Source organism: Cavia porcellus, unplaced genomic scaffold (assembly GCF_034190915.1).
Source record: "Cavia porcellus strain 051 isolate PalLab524CR breed Dunkin Hartley unplaced genomic scaffold, mCavPor4.1 scaffold_18, whole genome shotgun sequence".
NCBI classification, from domain to species: Eukaryota; Metazoa; Chordata; class Mammalia; order Rodentia; family Caviidae; genus Cavia; species Cavia porcellus.
Window position 1 is genome coordinate 63,505,608 of NW_026947501.1, and position 11,842 is coordinate 63,517,449.

At 45.4% G+C, this 11,842-nt stretch overlaps 1 protein-coding gene across 10 annotated transcripts in view; it reads right to left on the bottom strand.

Moving 5' to 3' along the window:
* The window catches only part of Cc2d2a (coiled-coil and C2 domain containing 2A), a 100,523-nt gene extending 96,144 nt beyond the window's left edge, over positions 1-4,379 (bottom strand). For 6 of the 10 annotated variants that reach the window (XM_063230146.1, XM_063230140.1, XM_063230142.1 and 3 more), the window contains exon 1: positions 4,208-4,379. The gene's annotated coding sequence lies outside the window, so the exon portion shown is untranslated. The remainder of the gene's footprint in view (positions 1-4,207) is intronic. The other 4 variants (XM_003464372.5, XM_013146576.3, XM_063230143.1 and 1 more) reach the window with 1 other exon arrangement.
* Between the last annotated feature and the right edge of the window lie 7,463 nt (positions 4,380-11,842).

Below are 11,842 nucleotides of genomic sequence, written 5' to 3' on the forward strand. Positions count from 1 at the left end.
TCTCTCTCTCCCTCCCTATCATCTCTCATGCTACCTTATCTCTTTGGAGACCACTGGCAAATACAAGACTTAATCCTTTGAAATCCTGCCAGTTTTGGCTTCAAACTGTATTCAGGATGATTGCTTCTAATGAAAGGACCTTGGCTATTAACACCCTGGTCAAGCACCATCTTCTTCCATGTAGGTGGCTGGCAGAATGTCCTCATTTGTCTGCTTCCTCCACCACTCACCCGCAGTATTCTCTGCACTGAAGCCAGAGTGAATGGCTGGAAATTCAAACAAGATTATGTCCTTCCACCAGAATCCTCCAGTGACATCCTTGGCGAACTGGGTCAAATCCAACACTCTTTCAGTATCTTCCAAGGCCCTATTAATTTTGCATTTAAACCTTCTGCCTTAGGGCCTCTGTGTTTGACTGTTTCTTCTGCCTAGAACTCTTTCCTAAGCTATCTGCATAATTCTTTCTCTTTCTTTCACTTTCTCAGATCTCTTGACAAATTCTTACTTTCTCAGAGGGGTCTTTTCTGATCCTTACAGGACAACGATAGCTTTTCCTCCACACCATCCTGGGACTCTCTTAGTACCATACAATGACTTCCTTCCCACAGAACTTACTGCTAATCAATGACCCCCATATATGACCCCTTAATTGTTGGTTCTGCCTATCACTCTTAAAATATAGCTATATGAGTGCAGCATCAGAACTTTGTTCTTTGTGTACCCCAGAGCCTTGGACTCTGACACTCAATAGACACTCAACATACACTTGTCACATGAATGATCAAATTATTACTTATTGTCTGTGTCCTTGTGGCTATGTTCTGGGGATCCTTTAAAGCTTTTTGTCCTCTTTAGGTTGCCGTGAAAATTAAATAGGAGACTGTGTGGAGAAATTCCAGGCATGGGCCTGGCACCAACTAAGCCCTTCCTAATGTGAAGCCCAGATCTTAGATGAAAGACTAAACGGGTCCTTTGGTAGGAAGTCCACTGCCCCAGTGACCGCCCCAATGCATTCCTGAGGGCAGAGCCCCTGCTTAGGCTCCTCCTCCCATCACTGTTGCCCTGGGGATTGTGTTTCCAGCACCTGCTTTTGGGGGGACACACTTGAATCACAGCACATAGCACGCCACTCAGGGCACAGGGAAGGACAAGTGTTAAATAGCTCATCTGCAGGGTTCAACATTTCCCTGGCCCTCCTGGGGAACTAGCATGTTAAAGGGAGATGAAGGGTCTGAAAGCCCACTGTGTGCACTCAGATCTCAAAAGATACAGCACGGAAAGAAGGTGAAAGGCGAGAGCTGACTGGGAAAGAGGAGAGAAGAGAACCTAGAGGGGAGAAGGAGGAAGCACAGTTCTCCAGTAAACACCTGTGGTCACCATGACCTGCAAGGAAAGAACTGTGACATATTTTACTGAGTAAAAAACAACCCTCTGCAAATTAAAAAACAAATCTTAGAGGGAAAGAAAAAATAGAAGTAGGAAGTGACAAATGTAATGGAATTGCCTTTTTCTCCTCATTTTTTCTCCTGATTATTACCTTTGAATGAATTTCTAAGGAAATGAAATGACAGCAAAATTTATTTTCCTTATGAATACAGTGGCTAAGAAAAAATAAATCAGTCCTACGCCACTTTGATAAGCAACTTATCACCATCATTTTCTCTGGGCACTTGCTAATCTATTCCTATCAGCCACATCAACATAAGAGCTGTGATTTACTGCCTGCCTCCTTCGTGCTATCCTTTGATGTGTGTTCTGTTTATGCCTCCCCTTGACACTTCTAGCTTAGTAGTACACTTTCCAACCTATATGCAAGGAATTTGAGCCTCTGATAGGCTGCAGGGTACGCCCAGGGTTGTAGTAATTAACTGTCACATTTGGAGTCTGACCTCCTGACTGTGGTTTTCAAGCCTCCCCCACTCCCCAGCAGCCTCATCATTTATTCTTGCATTGGCGAGGTTATCAGTAACCACTGTGTGTGAGACCACGCTGCAAGGATCTGCAGCTGGAAGTTATGAAGCTCTGTACCACTGGGAAAGGGCTTAGTTGAAGTGAGGTCTGTGATTTATTGGACTCGGGAGAAAGCCAAATGTAGTTTCAGGAAAGTACTGATGCCTTCATCTGAACAAAGGGTCACTGATAGATCAGAGCCACAGCACAGGGGGTGATTAGTGAGGTAACCGCAGGGTACAGGGGAAACCAATGGAGGTGTAGGAAAGAGGCGGGGTGGTACACACCGTAGCTCAGCTGCCAACCATTTAAAGCCATGAGCAGAATTATAGTGAAAACAGTTATTTACAGAAACAGTAAAGATTTAGTGAAAGTTTTTTTTGGACCTTAGTTCATTCCAGTTTTACTCATCAAAGGCAGGATCTTAGAGCAATGTCCCCACTTCTGTGCAGATGGTTCTCTGTAAAATTGTGCTTTGAAGGTTGCTTAGTTTATAGAACCTCTGTGGTACAAAATGTGTAGGAAAGTGCCTAGCTTGGGCCAGCTTCTCTATGCTGGCAGTCTCATCGCTAAGAAGAAACGGTATGGCGGTGAGTGCCTATAATCCCAGTGCTCAGACAGGCTGAGGCAGGAGGGTCTCAAGTTTAAGCCAGAGCCTAGGCAATTTAGCAAGACTGAAAAAAAAAAAAAAAAAAAGACAAAAAGGAGCTGGGTTGTAGTTCAGTATGAGGGCCCGAGGTTAATCCCCAGTGACAGAAGACAGACAGACAGACAGACAGACAGGCACAGGGACACACATGAGGTAATGGTAGACAGGGAATGTGAAAGAAAGGGCTGAGGCAGGACAAAGAATTTGGGGGACAGAACGCAGTCATAAGAAGAGCCTTATGGGGGGCTGGGGATTTAGCTCAGCGGCATAAGCGCCTGCCTTGCAAGCAGGCAGTCGTGAGTTCGATCCCTGGTACCGATAAAAAGGAAAAAAGACAAAAAAAATAAAAAATAAAAAGAAAAGAAAAGAAAAGCCTTATGGGACATTAGACCCCCACTGCCCTCTCTAGTTCCCACCTTTAATCCCCCTACGCCCCACACTCGGTATCCCCACCTCTCCCTCCAGCCAGGCCAGGGCTTTCTGTTTCCTTCTTTGGCTCCTGAAATCCCCCATCTTCTCCTCATTTGCATTTTCCCCTTCTGCCTGGGGTGCATGTCCTGTGTGCTCATTTTCTGCCTGTCTTACTGAGTGTCGGGACCTCGGCAGGTACCATGCGTGGTTCTGTCTGCACGCATTATCTAATTCAGTAATATTTCAGCCACAGCTTTCCTTTGCGTGAGGCTGAAATAGCAAATAGCACCGGAGAGTGCACTGAATCAGAAACGCGTAACATATCCTGCCCTGGGAGAGTGCGGGTGAAATCACAGGGGTGCTGAGCTGTGTGGGATGAGGCCAGCGCGCTCACAGGATGGAGTCAAGGCTGGAGGCCCCTTTCTGAAGGGACCCTGCTGTACTCCGAGCTGTGCTCTGAGGGCTGCAGGCCTTTTCCTAAGTCTCTTGCGGCACTTAGCTCATTGTGTTGTTACTGTCAAATTGTGGATCCTGTTCCCAGCAAACCCATTTCAAAGCTGGTCTAATTCAGTTTTGCACACTAAATGGAAGCATACTGCCTGGTACGTTGTGAGTGCTCCATAAATGAGCTCCAGATTTTTCTCTCTGGCCCTGAATTATGTGCAGGAAAGTTTATATAAAGATGCGGTCATGGCTGTATGTATCCCATTCGAGTTCATTAATGTTTTGCAGTCCTGCCTTCCAAAGCAGGGGCATGATCTGCCTAAACACAGCCAGGAGACTTTCCCCGGGTCTTGGGTCTTAGGGAGCACTGCACCCTCAGCCCTGTGGTTAAGGGCCCTTTCTTTGCTGCAGGCCAAAAAAGGTGAAGTTTGCAGTGAGTCTAGCTTCTCCTCTGAACCAGTTCAGTCTGAGAGGCTCAGAGGTTCAGCCGGCAGCACACGCCTCACAGCTGGCGGTGGGCAAGGATTTCCTCAGGGGATTTGCATTTCCTGCCTGCAGACACGGCTCAAATCAAAGCTGCCCTGAGCAGCGCTCTATGTTTTCATAGCAGAGAGTGAAAATGCAGACGAGGAGGCCTCTTGCTTCACCATTCATTCAGCCCACTGTGCCTGTGGGGAGAGGCCGATCCACTCCACCGGCAAAGGAAAACAGGAAAGCCTCGCAGCACCCTGGTCCCCTTAAAAATGGATTTACCTCAAGGAACTTTACAAAAGGCACTTGGCAGAATCCGCCGGCTTTCTGCGATGGAAGAGAAGGGGCGAGAGTCAGCTAGGGCTGTTCTGTTGAATCTTCTGAGAGTCCAAAGGGAAGGGGAGGCCTGAGCTGCTCCCAGGGAAGCTGCAGAGGAGTATCAGGGCAGAAACGCCAGCTTAGCAACCCGTTCCTAGGGAAGGTCACTGGCAGCTGTTTTTTTCTTTTAAAGTGACAGCTTACTTCGAGGAATGGGAATGGAAGTATGCTGGGTAGGCAGGGAGCACAGCCTACAGGAGAAGGACTAAGCGACTTCAGCTTGGCCATTTAGAATCCTGAGAGCCCATAGCTAGATGGTGCAGAGGTCTGACTTAGCGGTAGCAAAGCCTTTGTGCCTTGCTCAGGACTCCAGTGAGGTGACCGCGGTGTTTTCCAGCTGGACTTGGGAGACAGGATGTGCAGGTTTAACCTCTGCTTGTTCTCTGAATCCCACTACAGTTACTGGAAGAGAAGCTCAAGGTTATGTTCAAAACAGCAAAGGAAATGGGGAAAGACGGAAGAGTAAATGGGATGAGCAGGCCACAGACGCTGTGCAAGTGTGCACACGTGTGTGTGTGTGTGTATGTACATGTGCATGCTCTATGTTTTCTTATTTTCTGTGGCTCGATGCTTTGGCCTTTGTTGTGGGATCCTGGGGAGACTGACTCTCCCCGGCTACCTAATTCTTAAGAGATAGCAAGTGGCTCCCCTGAAATACACGAATGCTCCTTTGATAGACAAACCAACTCGCACTGGACCCATCTCCTTGATCCAACTCACAGCAGGGCAATATTTGCCATGTCCTCCATGACCCCAGGCCCAGGTCCTGAACAGCTGGGAACCCTTTAGAGTCTAGAGCTCACAGAAATGGACCGAACATTCCAGCTCCACACTTATTCAGCATGCCCACCCTGCCTCACCCACTCCTTCCTAGCAAAACCCTTAAAGGCCTTGGGCACCTTCTATCCTCCTTCCATCTCCTTTCAATGGGCCTCTGTCCTTCCCTGTGCCCCGAATGGCATGCTATGTGCTGTTGTTCAAGTTGTCCCCCAAAAGCAGGTGCTGGAAACACAATTCCTGGGCAGCAGTGATGGGAGGAGGAGCCTAAGAAAGGGCTCTGCCCTCAGGAATGGATTGGTGCTGTCACCGTCACAGTGAGCCTCCTATGAAAGGGCCAGTTCAGCCTCCCTGTACCCCGTCTCACTCTACCTTTGGCTATGCCGTGAGGTAACACACAGCCCGCCCCAGGTGCCAGCCCCTCAGTCTGGGCTGCTCTGCCTCCAGAACTGTAAGAAGAAAGTTTCTTTTTATCACGAGTTCTCCAGTGTGTAGCATTCTGTTCCAGCAGCACGAAAGAGATTTGGCCACCATGGTTCCTATTTCTGGAGATCTGTGAGGACACTTCTTTCCATGCCCGCCTAGCTTGCGATATGTGTCTTCTGGATGCAGTGAGACATGTCTAGCAGACTCTAAAGTCCCGGGTGTGTCTGCAGGTGAGTGACACAAAGGCGAAGTGTGCGGAGGAAGTCCTGCCCTCCCTGTGGATGGTGCCACCAGCAGGCCCGTGGCCTGGATGGAGGAGCAGGGACACAGGGACGGCTTCTCTGTTCCCCTTCAGGAGTGCTCTGTCCTCTCCAGTTCATCTCCAGTTCCTTCAGCTCCCAGGGCAGCCTCTGCAGCCTAGAGCCTCTGGCTTCCTGAGGCGGGCTTCCTGGGGACTCCGCAGTGACTCTAAGACCTTCAGGGGGGTCCTCTGGCTCTTCAGAGCACACCTGGCCATCTCTGATCTCACAGGTGATCACTGGGAGTCTACGGAGGAAAACATTTCTATAATCTCACACACACAATCACACATACACTCACCACATACACACAATTACGCACACATATTTAAATTAAATTTGTTCTCCAGTGAACCCTAAATAATACACTATACCTTATTAAAATAAATCCTGAGTTCATTTTTTAACACAGTGTGTATATATGTGTCAGCATGTTTGTGTGGTGTGTGTCTCTCTGTATGTATAGGGTGCATCTCAGTGTGTACATATCTGTGTGTGTGTGTGTGTGTGTGTGTGTGTGTGTGTGTGAGATGGGGATGCAGATCAGTTTGACAAAGAGAAAATGAGTTAATCCACTCTGCAGACCTGGAGCAGAAGAGTTCTGGGTGGAACTTTATGACCCCCAAAGATATGTTGAAGTCCTCACTCCTGGAACCTCAAAATCTGACCTCATTTGGCGACAGGGTCTGTACAGAAGTCACTGAGCTAAAATGAGCCTCTTAGGGTGGGACCTCATCTGGAAGAGCCATGGCCTTAGAAAAAGGGAGCATCTAGACAGAGGCGTGCACAGGAGGAAGACAGCGAAGCTGAAGGACAGATGCCACCAACATGGAGCAAGAAACATTCAACGGGAGGCAGGGGCTCCCTAGACCAAGGTCTCACCCACACCTCTCAGCTCACAGTCAACCCTGCCACACCTTGATGGGATTCTCACCTCCAGAATTGGATGTATTTTTTTTTTTCTTAGAAATTCAGTGTGTGGTACTTAATTATTGCAGTTTGTATAACCAACTACAGAAGAAAGTGAGGACATGTAGGCAAACAAAAATGCGGGAAGACTTGAAGGTTTGTCTGCATCTCAGCCTCTTTCTGATTCCTGGTGACCTGAGCAGTAGCACTCTCCCACCTCGGCCTCGTCTTCTGCTGCCCAGGGCAGCCTGAGGTGTTCTCTCCAGCGAAATCAAACCTGATACTCAGGACACTCAGTCTCCTAGCTATGCCAATGGCAATATGCCTCAAGATTGCCAAGTGTCTATGAAAAAGTGAGATTGTTGGGAGCCTTTTCAAAGCTATCTTTAAAACTTTGGCATCTATCCTAGCTCTTACCAATGTTGGATTAGAAAAAAATGGGAAATTATTTTCTGGAGAAACTGAATGATCATAAAGAACGGATCCCAGATACTGGCATTTTTGGATCTTCTAATGAGAAAACTAGATTATCTTTATAGAGAGGCATTAAAATTTTTTTGAAGGATCTCAGACTAAGCAATTCAATACTTATTATAGAAATAAAAAAAGAAACAAAAAAAGGAAAGGTAGAATTTATCAAAGGAATAATACAAGAAAAACTGTTAGAAGTTAAAGAATCAAGCCTTCAAACTAAGGGTGGCTGATTTTGGTGCAGACAGACAACAAAAAAAACTTATTTATCTCATTTTGTGTTCTGTGTGTGATGGGAGAACCATTCTCTAGAGAATGCATACCTGTGGACTTGAACTGTGTACTTTACCTGCATTATTTATGCCACCTACATCTTTCAGGGACTCTGTAACCCAGCTGTCCCCAACCATTTTGGTACCAGGAGCTGGTCTCATGGATGGCAAATTTCCATGGACCAGTGCATTTTTTCTGTGGGCTTGAGTTGGTTTTTGGATTAGATTCTCATAAATAAGCCTCCTATGTGGCTCACAGTAGAATTTGTGCTCCTGTGAGAAGCTAATGCCCATCCCCCTCCAAAGGAAAGTGACGGTGAACCTTCTAGAGAACGAGCACCCAAACTGCAAACCAAAACCCACTCACAAAGTGCCGACGGTGTGATTAACCCTGGATGCTGAGGTCTTAGTTCAGAAAAAGCAGCTCTTACCTGGTTGCCTGATGCTCGGCTGCTGGAGCAACCTGGCTCACGTGCCTGTGCCTGCTGCAGCCCGGGTGTCACAGGTTTGCCACCCCTGTCGCAGGCATGGGGCTTGGGCACAATGTGAAGGGTGGGTTGGCTGTCAGGGTCCATGAAGCTTTGCTTGCTTGCCCAACACTCACCTCCCACGCAGCTCACCTCTCTCTGTCTGTCTGTCTCTCTCTCTCTGTCTGTCTCTCTCTCTCTTTTTCTCTCTCTCTCTGTGTTTTGAGACAGGGTCTCACTACGCAGTTCAGACTGGCCTTGAGTTCACTTCGTAACCTAGGCTGGTCTCTAACTCACAACAATTCTCCTGCCTCAGCCTCCTGAATTCTAGGATTACAGGCATGTCCCACCACATCCAGCTATAGTGCAGTTCTAATGGCCACAGATTGTTACTGGGGTTTGGGGACCTCAGTGTGAAGTGGCGCATTGTAAAAAGCTGGCCTCAGGCTACTGAATCTCTTGGGAGCCAACACCAACCTTGTCTCGAGGATGCACCTTCAGGTAAGAGTTCAAGATTGTCACAGATAAGCCACCTGAAGTAGAGCTCAAAATTCTAAATTAGATAATCTTAGTAGAAATTCTCTAGCCAATAGAAAAGCCAGGGGTCATTATGAAACACCCAGGAATTTTTGATAATGCAACAATCAGACAGAGAATGTAAAGCATACAAAGAAACAAATACAAATGCAACAATGACCAAATGTCTAGGAAAATAACAAGGTTTGGAAATATGAAGGAAGCAGGGAACACTGCATGCCACAGCTTGCATATCTCCTCCTCTGTGCATGGGTATGTGGGTTGTCTCTATCCCTGGGCTGTTGTGAACAGTACTGCAGTGAATATTTGCGTGTAAGTATTTCCCTGAGTTCCTGTTTTCAGTTCCAGTTATATTTTGAGGAGTGGAGATGCTGGGTTATATGGTAGAACTGATCTTAACTTTTTGAGAAACTTAAAAACTGCATTCTAGAATGACCGCAACATTCAACAGCCCTGCCAGCAATGCACGAGGGTTCCAATGCACGTTCTCACCAATGGTTTCTATGTTCAGTTCTATGTGATTACACTGTTGTCATCCTGGTAGCTTTGGAGAGGAATCTCACTGCAGCCTTGAACTGCATTTCTTTAAGGAGTGGTGGCATTAAACACTCTGTTTCACCATGCTTCCTGGTCATGTGTGCATCTTCTGTGGAGAATGGTGTGAGCGTGTGTGTTGGTGGAATGGTGTTGTGACTGTAACTAGACTTGCACTATGGATTTGACTGCTTTAATGCTTATAAGCCTACTGATTGTGCATTTCTTCTAACTTCAGTTTTAGGATATTATATATTTTAAGAAAGATGTTGTTTTGCTTTGCTGTTAAGCTGATTGGCAAGGAGATTTTAAGATATTCTTTATTGTAAAATGTTGGTTGATCTGTAGTGATAGTCCTTTTATTATGCACACTAATAATTACCCTGGACTTTAAACATTGGGATTTAAAAACAAAACCTCTCATCAGTAAGTGGGGTCCGTGTATCTGAGCGCATTTGCAGCTGCTTTAACCAGCAGGGTATGGTAGATGTGGTGCTGGCTTGCTGGCAAGATTCTGAGACTAGGGGCTGGGGATTTAGCTCAGCGGCATAAGCGCCTGCCTTGCAAGCAGGCAGTCGTGAGTTCGATCCCTGGTACCGATAAAAACAAAAAAGACAAAAAAAAAAAAAAAAAAAAAAAAAAAAAAGATTCTGAGACTGAACTGTAGAAGATAATGCCATTTATACACTACTGGCCAGAACTGCTGTGCTTGGATCCCTTGGATCCCTTTAGCCATTCTATAAGAAGTCTGATGACTCTAAGGCCACTACTCTGTGAGGCAGCTGAGCCACACGGAAAGGCCATGTGGACACAGCCTGTTGGCAGCTCTGGTCTGAGTCACCTCAGCCCAGTCTTAGACATGTAAGTCCACAAGTCTTTGTATTTTCCTGAATATCCAGTTCCTTCCTAGGATTCAAGTTTTCTTGGAGAAGTGTCAGATGCTGTCCATGGGAGGTTAGTCAGCCTGCTGCAAGCTCTTCACATTTCTGACTCACAGAATCCATGTGAATTCTACAAGGATATTGTTTTAAGCCACCACAATTTAGGGTCATTTGTTAAGCAACAAAAGCAACTATAGGAGTTGCATGTTTACTTAAATAATAAAAAGATAAATGAACAAAATAAATATAGTCCTGACTTTGTTTTACATGGGACTTTAGAGAATACATACATATTGTCATGGTTGGGGCTGTTACAAGAAAAGCTTAAACATAGACATTTGTCATGGTTCTCAGGGCTGGAAGGTTGAGGTCAGGATGCCTGCACGGTTCTGAGGAAGCCCTTTTTCAGACCTGCAGGTGGTCACCTTCTAGTGCTTGCTCATGTCTGTAGAGTGAGGGAGTGCTGGCTCCTTTCTCCTCTTTACAAGGTTCTGAACCCGTGAAGGGGCTACTCCTTCATGATATCATCGAACCCAAACTGTCGACTGAAAGATCCACCTTTACATACTCTCGCATTGGATGCTAAAGCTTCAACAAAGAATGCTGGTGGATACAAACATTTCAGTCCACGACACAGGTATACTTTTCCAAAGGGGGGAAAAAAAGAAAGAAAAGAAAAGGCAAGTACATGAAGCTTCTTCAAGGGTAATGCCACTGTGGCAGGATACATCGGAAGCCTTTTTGGGAGATTACAGTCCTGGAAAACCATCCTAAATCGTAGATGAGACTCCTCTTCTAATTTCTCTTGGGAAGAAAGCTGTAGTGGTACATTATTTGAGTCAGTAAATGGCCAAAATAGGCTTTTCATATGTGGCGAAGGGTAACAATTTCACCTTTTGATGGAAGTGTATCTTTACTCAGTTCTTTGAATTTCGTAGTTCTCGTGATTAAGGTTGAAAATACATTACAAGGAGAAATACATCACCAAAGTAAGACTCAAGTTGGAGGCTGAAGAGTTACCTTTTACTTTAAAGTTTTATAAAATCATACTTTTCAAATTGGATTTATATTTTTCAATTTTCTAAATTACATGTATATCTTCTTGAAATGTAACGCAAAGCTCAGAAAATCTGAACTTCTTGTTTCTCTAGCAAGTGGAGAGAAACACGGACTGCCTCTGTGCACACTATTTTTATTTTGCAGATATTTGAGTGTTTAATTTTCTTCACCAGTGCTATGATTTTCAAACTGCTTTAAATTACAACACTTTCTGTCATTTGGTTCATTTCGCAAGATTCCCATTTCTCAACAGAGCTGCCAGAGGTATTGAGAATAAAATGCTATAAAATTCATTTTACTTAGAGATGCATGTCATCATTTGAAATAACTGGGATGCTCTTCCTTATCAGAGAAAACTGCTGCTGTAGTGTGAGTGGTGAACTTTCATGTTTTTATTAAGAGAAATGTTACTTTCCTCCAATTTTAACTTCTCTTCTCTCCTGCCACTCTCTAAGTGCGTCTCAGAGGCAAGTTGCCAGCTTAGTGTCCAAATTTCATCTCAACATTTTCATTTCTAATTAGTGGCTTAAAAATAATGCTTGTCCCTTTAAGTAGGATACTTGTATTTCCTCCTTGAAGCTTCCTTTCATAGAGTTGTTCACAAATCTCACAGGGACTCGCTGATCCATCAGATAATGCTTTGTCCAATGGCAGTGAGGAGGCAAGAGAAGCATTCAGCCAGTTATTTCTGGAAACAGCTCCCAAGAGGTGTAATCATTTTTGCCTTTAGTTGCATTATGGAGCCAATGGTGTCTCATACCAGACACTTCACATTTGGACCCAAGAGTTATCTTCTCCCCATTTATATTAATATCTCACCCTCACAGGCCATCTGACCAAATCTGCAAATCTCTTTAGTAATCACAACATGGGGAAGGGTGTTACTAGCATCTAGCGAGTAGCAACC